This window comes from Ursus arctos, unplaced genomic scaffold (assembly GCF_023065955.2).
Source record: "Ursus arctos isolate Adak ecotype North America unplaced genomic scaffold, UrsArc2.0 scaffold_3, whole genome shotgun sequence".
Lineage (NCBI taxonomy): Eukaryota > Metazoa > Chordata > Mammalia > Carnivora > Ursidae > Ursus > Ursus arctos.
Window position 1 is genome coordinate 46,928,315 of NW_026622985.1, and position 11,085 is coordinate 46,939,399.

Genomic DNA, 11,085 nt, shown 5'->3' on the forward strand with positions numbered 1-11,085 from the left:
TTGCCTAAGACCTTTATTTTTGAGTCTTCCATGTAGTAAGAGAGCCATGGTTTACTGTTTTATTCAATAAGTTTCTCCATAATGTTTATGGTGGAGATTTTGTTTTCAATCTGATTAAAATGGTGTCCCTGTAATGTTTTATGATGTTTTAAGTTGGATCTTGGATCTATGTTTTAATACCTGGCAGAGAGAGGTCTTAGGTAATATGAGGTAAGAGTATTTAACCAGGTACTTACCAGCTGGCTCCATGCTCTCAGCTTTTAATACTGGCAGGGTTTCCCCAGCAGGGGTTCCAGAGTCACTGAAATGTGATGGCAATACTCATGCACCCAGTCTCCCTCAACCTCTTGACCCTTTCCCTTTGAGATTCATTGTATCTCTTCCCTCATCCTTAGCCACAAAGCCATGCATCAGAGTCAGTTTTATATATATGCATCTTTTTAAATAGCTTTATTGAGATATAACTGACATACGAAGAACTGCACATACTTGATATGTATAACTTAGACATATACAAACACCCATGATACCATCACCACCAAGGTAATAAATCTCTCCAATACCTCCCGAAGTTTCCTTGTGTCCCTTTTTTTGTTTGTTTTTTGTGTTTTTTTTTTTTTTTTGTGGTTTGTTTGTTTGTGGTAAGAAGCCTTAACGTGAGAACTACCTTGAAGTAACTACGGAAAATAGTATGGAGCTCCCTCCAAAGATGAAAAGTAGAACTACTATATAATCCAGGAATCCCACTTCAGGATCTTGAATATGTATCTTCACTCCCATGTTCATGCAGCATGATTCACAATAATCAAGATACGAAAACAAACCAAGTGTCCACCAATTGATGAATGGGTATTAAAAACATGGTATATATACAAAATGGAATATTATTCAGCCTTTAAAAAGAAGGAAATTCTACCATTTGCGATGTGGATGTACCTGGAGGACATCACACTAAATGAAATAAACCAGTTGCAGAAGAATAAATACTGCATGATTCTACTTATATGAAGAACATAAAATAGTCACTCACAGAAGCAGAAAGTACAATAGTGGTTTCCAGGGGTTGGAGGTTGGGGAAAATAGGGAATTTTTGTTCAATGGGTATAAAGCTTCAGTTATGCTAGATGAATATGTTCTAGAGATCTGCTGTACAACAGAATACCTATAGGTGTTGATGAAATGGTATTGTGTATGTGTACGTCCTTCTCTTACACAACCACTCACCTCCATTCCCCTCCTTGCAAACTATGACTGTGTCCCATCAGCCGCAGGGAAAGTACCATTTGGTAATTATTTGGTTAATTTGATCTAGGCAATAGAGTTAGGGAAGAATAATCCCTCTTGTCCTCACAGGGTGATGACACTGGACTCTCAGCTACAGCAGGGAAGGGGACCCCGGAGGAATCAATTTGTTCCTGACATATCCAAAATGTACAACAGAATAAACCCCAAGAGGGGCGCCTGGGTAGCGCAGTCGTTAAGGCGTCTGCGTTTGGCTCAGGGCGTGATCCCGGCGTACCGGAATCGAGTCCCACATCAGGCTCCTCTGCTGTGAGCCTGCTTCTTCCTCTCCCACTCCCCCTGCTGTGTTCCCTCTCTCGCTGGCTGTCTCTCTGTCGTATAAATAAATAAAATCTTTAAAAAAAAAAAAAAAAAGAATAAACCCCAAGAAAACAAAACTCTATACAAAAGCCAACAGAATCCTGGGCACTGGCCTCAATCAAAATGTAGTCTGTGTGTAGTTATGCTGCTGCCCTCAGGAAAGCTAGCACAGGACAGAGAGCATCCTGACAGGGACAATCACACAATGAAGGAGTTATGGGAGGTGTTGGGAGAGGCCTCCCCTGTGGACTGCAATCAGGAAGACAGGGAGGAGAGAAGATCAACAACTCGTGCCTCACTAGGGCAAGGAAATGTAGGAAAAGTGAAAGGACTAGATAGCCAATAATAGGCAGTAAATTTGTGGGAATTTTTAGCCTGTGAGGTGACAGAAGTTGAATCAAAAAGATTTAAATAAATTTAAAAGTTGACAAAGATAGAAAGGAGGAAAACTCTCAAAAATATTCCTCATTTCTGAGGAGGAATTTAGAATAAATTTCATTCTCTTCATAAACTATTCTTCTCTTTTCAGAACAAACTACATCATGGCCCTTATGCATACAGAAATTCCCATGGTATGTACATAGAAATGGAGTTCACCCTTTCCTGGAACATAAAATTAAGAAACATTATCCAGAATTAAAAGCATATTTTATTACCCTTGGAAATAACAAATCTAACACGTCTCCATAGGTGAGTAATGCATGAATTTCTTCCAAAATCAATAATCAACCACAAACCTTTGGCTGGCCTAGAAAAGGTTTAAAGGCCGAGAATATTAAGAGAGACTTAAAATAGCAAGTGTTGCAGATCACATGTCCACACAAGACCACTCTATGATTTTAGGGAAAATGACCTACATATGGTCGAGGATAGTGTTTTATTCTATCTACTTAATCTATCACATAAATCACCTCTTGTGTCTCCTAAATTATGTGATCTTTATCTCTCTAAGGTAGCTTAATCTGCATGTTGGTATATTTTATCCATGCAGGAGCTCTTTCTGTTCCCATTAAAATCTAACTAGAGAACAGAATATAACACTTTTGAATGAAAGTAGGAAGACAGCAACCTAAATGCCAGGGGGCTGCATTTCTAAGGTCTCAGCCCAGAGAGGGCAGAACACAAGATCAGTTAGCTTCTGTTTGCATATGAGAAAGCTAGAGCCAAGCGAGGGGGGGCAACAGAGCCAAAATGTGTATGTAGATCCCATAAATCCAGTATAGCAAAGCAACTTAATGCCCTGACCCAAACAGTTTCCCGTTCGCCGATGGCTGATGCCGCACTAACAGGGTAACAACAGGGAAAAGGAACGCCTGCAAGTCTTCATTTATTTGATGTCTACCTTTCCATTCTCCAGTGTCATCTACGATGTGGTTCTCAAATTTGACCACACATTGCAATCCCCTGGGGAGTTTTAGAAACTAATGATGTGGGGCTCCTGGGTGGCTCAGTCATTAAGCGTCTGCCTTCTACTCAGGGCATGATCCCAGCGTTATGGGATTGAGCCCCGCATCAGGCTCCTCCGCTGGGAGTCTGCTTCTTCCTCTCCCACTCCCCCTGCTTGTGTTCCCTCTCTCGCTGGCTGTCTCTGTCAAATATACAAATAAAATCTAAAAGAAAGAAAGAAAGAAAGAAAGAAAGAAAGAAAGAAAGAAAGAAAGAAAGAAAGAAAGAAAGAAAGAAAGAAAGAAAGAAACTAATGATGTCTTGGTCCCAGTGACAGAGATTCTGGTGGAATTGTTCTGAGGTACAGCCTAGGCATCAGGATTTTTAAAAAGTTCCACAGTTGGTTATAACAGGTAGCTGAAGTTGAGAGTGGCTGATTTACCTAGACTGTCTAGGTAGTGCTTCTCGAATTTTAATGTGTGAATCACCTGTGGATCTTGTTAAAATACGGGTTTTCATTTAGTAGGTCTGGAGTAGGGCCTGAGATTCTGCATTTCTAACAAGCTCCCGGGTGATGCTGATGCTTCTGTGGTCTAGAAACCAGATTGGGAATAACAGGGCCCCAGAGTTGCCTTCACTAAAGTCCTGAGGCAGCATCCACTTCACCTGCTTAGAAATGCAAATCTTCGGGCCCAACCCCAGACCTGTTGAATCAGAAACAGCAGGGTGGGGTTGGGACCAGGGACAATCAGCACTTTTAACGAGCCCTCCAGGTGGTTTGCCTGTGAGCTGACCTCTGGTCAGAACTTGCCATTCAAAGTGTGGTTATCAGACCAGCAGCATCAGCAGGAGCATCACCAACGACTTTCTAAGGTCAATGCACGATTTCAGACTTCCTGAACCAGAATCTACATTTTTTTAAAAAAAGATTTATTTATTTATTAGAGACACTGAGAGAGAGCAAGAGAGCTCAAGCGGGAGGGGCAGAGGGAGAGGGAAACTCAAGCAGACTCCACACTGAGCCTGTTGCCCAACTCAGGGCTGGATCTCACGTCCTTGAGATCACCACCTGAGCTGAAACCAAGAGTCAGACGCTCAACCAACTATGCCACCCAGGGGCCCCCAGAATCTACATTTTAATAACAACATATCAGGTGATTTCTATGTATATTAAAGTGTAAGAAGCACAAGAATCTTGGCAAATTTCCTTCAAGACCCTTGCCCAGAACAATGATAAAACATTCATTTGAAAAAAAAAAAAACAATATTGATTATAATTGTGATAGTATGTGGCAGGTTTCTTTTTAATTATAAAAAGAATCTTGTTTATAGTGACAAGTTTTAAAATCTGGCAAAGCCTAATCAAACAAATGGAAACCACACATGATCCCACCATGTGGAGAAAACTATTAAAAACTGTTTACTCCTCCATCAAATAACAGTGTTTCTAAAGAGAGAATAAAAATAAATTATCGTAAGAGATCATTTTATCCTGCTCAAACAGAAACTTGGCAATGTTTTAACTGCAACTCAGACCCCTCAGATCTTGCCCAATGTGGCAAAAACATGAAGCTGTTGTTGAGAAGAATGTTGGTGACTAAAGGGGATGACATCACATCCGGTTCCTATGGTCATCTTGGGAATATGAAACCTCCTTGCCACAATTCAGAATGTTGAAACCAAGCTATTCTGTTCTGCTGCTACGTTAGAAGTTCAGAACTCACAGACTTAAAAATACCAGCCAGTAATGAAAAGCAGGGCGGCCTCATTTAAGTTACCAGCAGTGAATAAATTCCCAGAAAGTTAAAACACTGATGTGTACTGGTGACCTTTAAATATATAATGAGTAAATAGTTTGGAAAAACAGTAATTCACATGGGTCTCAAATGTATTCTCTTTCAATCTATAACAGATCAGTGTGTTCTCTGTCAGAGAAGGCAGACTGTTAAAATTTTAACAAACCGCGCCGCCTAGAACTTCTACAGCCAGAGCCGTCAAATCAGAAGCCTAGCAAAAGAAATGGGAACTTTCACATAGAAACTGAGATTCCCAGCTTCATATTCAGCCAGACCGGGGAAAGCTAAGAACATAAATTTCTTTAGTGGCTCTTTCTCTAGAAGACTGAAACTCCGTGCCAAGCAATCCAGCCTATCTATCAGCGTTGGAAGAAGCAGCAGGACAACAAATCCATTGCTTCTGTGCAAACAGAAAAACCGAACACAGTGGTGGAAAGTAAGACAGTTTGAGAACCAGAAGATGGAGAATTTTGGGGAGTCAGGATTGGGCATTATAGTAAGAAGGACATGTCACAGGCTAGTTATCTGGAGCCTTTGGAAAATGCACAAGGCTGTGTTTATATTTTAGTGAAATAGTGGCTGTGCATTTACATATTGGCATATATATGTTTTGCTGTAAGGCACTTTTCTTATACTTCTTCATGTTTCTTTATATCATGGTAATCTGTATTAGTTTATATGTATAAACAGATTTGTATGTTCCACGAATTTCATTTCAGACAAGCAAAAGATTACAAAATAGTTTTAGAAAAAGGTCACTGGGTTTGTTAGAACCTGTGAGACTGATTAATTACCTTATCATCAATATAAATATAATAATATAAAAATAACAATTTCATTGCCATGACCTCAATACAACAACAAACAATGTTAGTTTTATCCCAAATTTGGAAAATATGTTTGAGATATGCAAACTGAAAACCAGTTCATGTGATATATACTGTTGGAAACCAAAAATGAGACAGCCCCAGAGGTTTGGGGACAGCCAAACTGTAGAGAAGTGACATTAACATAAAATGTTATGAGTCAAAAAACCCCCACAAACAACCACAACATGATTTCAGTACAACTCCAACTTGAAAGTCACAGGGGTAGCTTTTGACATACAACTGAGCCCCATCTCACATGGGTAACTTTATCCAGAGAGCTTTAAAGTTAGGGTTATTATTTATTCACAACAGTTAATATGGAGATCAGCTAGTATAAAATTAGAGTAGTCTGGAGAGGTATACTTTGCAAGTGGAACAGAAATATTAGTCTAGAGTTAGCTTCAGAATAGGGAAAAATTTAATAAGCCCCTTAAGTAATTTTGGGAAGAGGGAGGTACTTTCACATTGTCATATTATCTGTTTTTCTTTTTGTCACTCATGAAATTAATTACCTTAATCATGCAAAATAACAATATGTAAGACAATATCGAACTGTGCTCAACTGAAACATCTTTTTTTTAATTTGAGAGAGAGAGAGAGTGCACAAGCGGGGAGAGGGGCAGAGGGATAGCTCTTCAAGCCGACTCCCCGCTGAGTGTAGAGCTCAATCCCATGACCCATGAAATCGTGACCTGAGCAGAAACCAAGAGCCAGAGGCTCAGCCACCTATGCACACCTAAAAGCAATTTTAAAAGGATGTGTCACAGCCCTGCTTTGCTGCCTTTGAGTACTTGCAAAATATCGATGTATGTCCCTGTTAATGGCCAGGCAGCAGAACATAAGGAACTCTGACCCAACATAGCAGTGCCCTTGGTTTGCACTTAACTTCCCCCACATCTTGGCTATGTTAGGACAGGAGAATACTAGAATCTGAGTAGAAACTCCTCAGGAACAGAATCCTTAAGGGTCAAAAGAAGAAATGGAATCATTCCCTACTTACGAGATCTCTAACACAGTAGCTGACCACATTAGCCTTGAGACACAAAAGCAGAAGCAGAGATTCTTTTTTTTTCCTTTTTTAAAAATTTATGTATGTATGTATGTAATTTCTATACCCAACTTGGGGTTCAAATTCATGACCCTGAGATCAAGCGTCTCACATTCCTCCAACTGAGCCAGACAGATGCCCCTGGACATCCATTCTTTTTTGTTCATTTGTTTGTTTTTTTAGTTTCAGAAGTAGAGATCAGTGATTCATCAGTCTCGTATAAAGAAGCAGAGATTCTAAAGAGGACTGGAGCAAAAGCTGAGATGTCCAAGGGCCTCCAACCAGCTGCAATGTCATTCACCACATTCTCTTACCCAGTGGTCCTTAGCTCTACATTAGAATCACCCAGAGAGTTTTCAAAATAAAATCTGATGCCTGTCTTGTATCCCCAACCAATGAGATAAAAATTTCTGTGATTGGGACGCAGACATTTGCATTTTCAAAGCCCCTAGGTGATTACAATGTTCACCCAAGATGAAGAGAACTATTGCCTTAGCCATATCCCAAGAATGAAACTCAACACAAAGAACTGTAATAAGCTTCACAAATCATATGTAGTAATTGTTATCACTACCATCTAGAGCTATTCAATACTGCCCTTAAATTAAGTTCAGAATTTGCTGGCTTGGCCATTGGATCAGATGGGAAAAATCAACTAAACAAAACACAATTCTTTGATGGAAATTTAGCTTTTTGCCAACCGCATGTTTGAGTATTTGTGGCCCAACTTCAAATGAAAACAGGTTTTTTTTTTTTTCCTAACTGAATCATGATATTCACAATATATAGCTTGACTGACAGTGCTCGTGGGCAAGTGAACAACTTTAGAGATTCCTTTTTGCTTGAAAGTACACTGAGGACATTTATTTTATTCATTTCCAGAACAGGACTCTGAAAGCTGGGCTTGATTCTTGCTTTAAACAATCTGTGGGATTTGGAGCACAACCCAAAACTATCTAGATTTTAATTTTGTTGACTCTAACTAAAATAAGTTTGGACTGAATGACCTCAAAGATCTTTTCCATCTCTTAATGTTCCAATTCAATAATATATAGTTTTCTCCCCCTTCCTAAGGCATGTGCCCTCAAATCACTTAGATTCATATGGTGATACCAATTATTTTCACTACTTAGGCCATACATTAATGGTAATGCGTTACACAATAACTTGATCGTTTTTTGCATGGTATACAAGAAGTACCAAAATTACTAAGCTTTTCACAAAAGACAGCACAAAATTTAAGTGTCATCCATCCATTAAGTGTGAAGAGACATCTTCAACAGAGACCAAGAGACTATCCACTTTCTAATATAAACATCACTTTTCTGTAAAAAATTATTGCCTTAGGAGGCACTCACTGAAGGGAAATTACTGGCCCTGGAGGCAAAGATGTGATAAGATAATGATTTCTAGTCTTTCATTTTGGCCAAATGGTAAATAAGCCACAAATGAAATAACTTTGGCACTATTAATTCTCAAAAGCAGATTTAGGCAGAGACTTCAATAAGCCTGAAATCAGCACTTAATTTTTCATTTTCTCTTTTCTGGGAGCCTTCAATGGAACAGTTTCAATTCTCAATTTAAGATAGGTTGCCAAAAACTGATTGAAAAAACATGGTGCATGAGAAGATGTTTAGGTAGGTTTTAAAAAAAAACAAAACCTGGATACAACCATTGCTTGAAAGGAAAATGACTTTTGCACCATACTTTATCCTTTTAATAGAAAAAGACTCTTTTCTTTTTAGACTTTGGAACAACTTGATACCTAAAAATATGTATTTTTGTTGTTGATTAGATATTTTGAGAAGTGTAGGTCAAAGCTTGGAAGTTTAAGAACTACATTTCACATGAAAATAGTTTGCATAGTTTCCACATTCTCTTTTCTTTTCCCATTTCCCTTAATAATATTGGATTTTAAAGCTATGCTGCTTTTTGTCTTCATATTCTCAGACATGGCTGATCTTACCTTTAAATTGAGAAATTCAAAGAAATAATGTTAGAAGAGGTATGTATTTTCTAATCTACATTTGTCTAAGATTTCAGATCTCCTCTTCCTATTTGATCAAGTTACTTCATCTGGTGTTTCTTGAAATAAGATTACTATCTTATGCTCAAAATTGATGATACAAATATGATAAATTTTTGAGTAAATAATTCTTTCACAACTACAAAGTCTTTAAGGTGCCAAAAGAAGAAAACATTGCTCTTCTGATTTATTCCTATTACATATTCAACAGGCTACCGACCAGAACTGAAACCAGATGAAGAGGAATTGGATCTCCAATTTGAAGTGTGATATTTGGTTAAAAGGTAAGTTTTCACTACTCTAATCTAATTTGAATCATTTTGAATCCGGTTTGTTAAATTTAGAACTGCACTGAATTAATTTATGTTGGACTGAACCGTTTTCAACAATTTTCTCACGATCTTAGCCTTGTCCATGCCTGCTTGTTAAATAAGAAATGCACTGTTTTCAAGAATGGTACACAGGCATGGAAGTATAGGGATGATTTTAAAAAGGCGGAGGAGGTCAATATTAACCATCATTTTGTAGAGAGATATGAAATGCAAGAGATGATCAGAATCTGGGGACCAAGAGTCAAGTCAGGAAACCAGAGATTGTATGAAACTTTTCTAAGCCCTGGACACAATCCAGGTTCATTGAGAAAAGCAGGGAAGTTATAGATGACACCCGTAACATCTAGAATTCCAGGGAAAGGGCCTGTTCTGTTCCAGGGTATAGAAAACTTCGCAAATAATTATGCAAACTCTTCCAAGTACTTTCACTGAAATGAAGACATGATGAGGAGCCCAGGGTTTAAACAACAATTTTGGGTATGCTGTACAGCTAAATGCTTCCTGTAGGAAGTGTGCTGTTTTGTCTGAGATCGACGATGTCCTATAAAAGAGTAACCTGGACCATCATGGTCAGTCTACCACCATGACTATGATGGTGTCAAGAACTTGTGATGAAAGGGAATTAAAAATAAATTTTAACAATACCATTCCCCAAAGCACTTAGGAATCAACAATGCCTGTGGTGATTCAGAAACATCTGAGATTCATGTTAACCTGGCTCAGCAAAGTGAGTAGTGACATAGAAGAGTGCCAACATCCCTGGCAGCATGGGTGACCCTTCACTATATGTTGAGTTCTGCAGCTTTCAGGGCAGCTCCAGACTCTGCCAGGTAGTGTTGTCACAGGTCTGTGCAGTGTAGAGAGATATGAAATGCAAGAGATGATCAGAATCTGGGGACCAAGAGTCAAGTCAGGAAACCAAAGATTGTATGAAACCATGCCTGTTGTTTCCTCCGCTTCCCAAAGGTTCACTAATACACAGGCTTGCCTTAAACAGACCTCAAGGGGTGCCGAGGTGGCGCAGTCTGTTAAGTGTCAGACTCTTGGTTTCAGCTCGAGTCTGATCTCAGGATCTTGAGATCAAGCCCTTTGTGGGGCTCCACATTCAGCGGGGAGTCTGCTCGGGTTTCTCTTTCCCTCTCCTCTTTCCCCCTCCTCTCTGTGCTTGCACATGTGTGTGCACTCTCTCTCTTAGTGAAATAAATAAATAAATCTTTTAAAAAATTTAAAAAAGAGCAAAGACCTCAAAACCTGTTTAAATCAGTTAGGACTATTTTGAGACAAGTTCATTCAAGGTTTGAAATGGTGAACTAAAATATTAACTGTAGCTAGTTCTTAAAAGGTCTGTTGTTCTTGAATAAATGACTACTTCTGGAGAGGTATTATAGGTTATATTGCTGAAACCTTACCTTAAAAAAGGTCATTAATTCATAAATAAATGAATCAGAGACTGCAGTCAATGCATAATTCTCCAAATAGCCACATTGCTGACCTTCCTTTACTGAACAACAGCCTTTATCAAATTTGCCCAAATTTCAAGATCTTTCTAAACCACATTTGTTCTTGTATGTCATTTTCAGTATGATGTTTAGCATCTGTTGCCTGTTTATAGGAAATGCATGCATGTGGCACTGCTTATATGCAGCATGTAAGCTTACTAAAACAGATTTCATCAAATGGGAATCAAGTCAAGGTGAAATTTTATTCAAGGACATTTGTTCATTTCCAATCATTTTGCTTGTGAAATAATCATTGCAGGTTAATCAAATAAAATGATCTCAAGCTATTCCAAGCAAGAAAAAGCTTGACCATTGCTCTATCTCATATCTCATATCTCAGAAACATCAATTCCATGTAAGAAAAGTTTGGGATGTTTTTTGCTAAAAGAGCTAAATCAAAACTGCTGACTTCGGGGCACCTGGGTGGCACAGCGGTTAAGCATCTGCCTTCGGCTCAGGGCGTGATCCCGGCGTTGTGGGATCGAGCCCCACATCAGGCTCCTCCGCTGGGAGCCTGCTTCTTCCTC

General features: G+C 38.9%; 1 long non-coding RNA gene across 1 annotated transcript in view; it reads left to right on the top strand.

The window, feature by feature from the left end:
* LOC123001451 (uncharacterized) overlaps positions 1-5,418 on the top strand; it is a 76,664-nt gene extending 71,246 nt beyond the window's left edge. The window contains exons 6-7 of the long non-coding RNA XR_006410358.2: positions 2,132-2,292; positions 4,901-5,418. This is a non-coding gene — a long non-coding RNA (uncharacterized LOC123001451). The remainder of the gene's footprint in view (positions 1-2,131; positions 2,293-4,900) is intronic.
* The last annotated feature ends 5,667 nt before the right edge of the window (positions 5,419-11,085 follow it).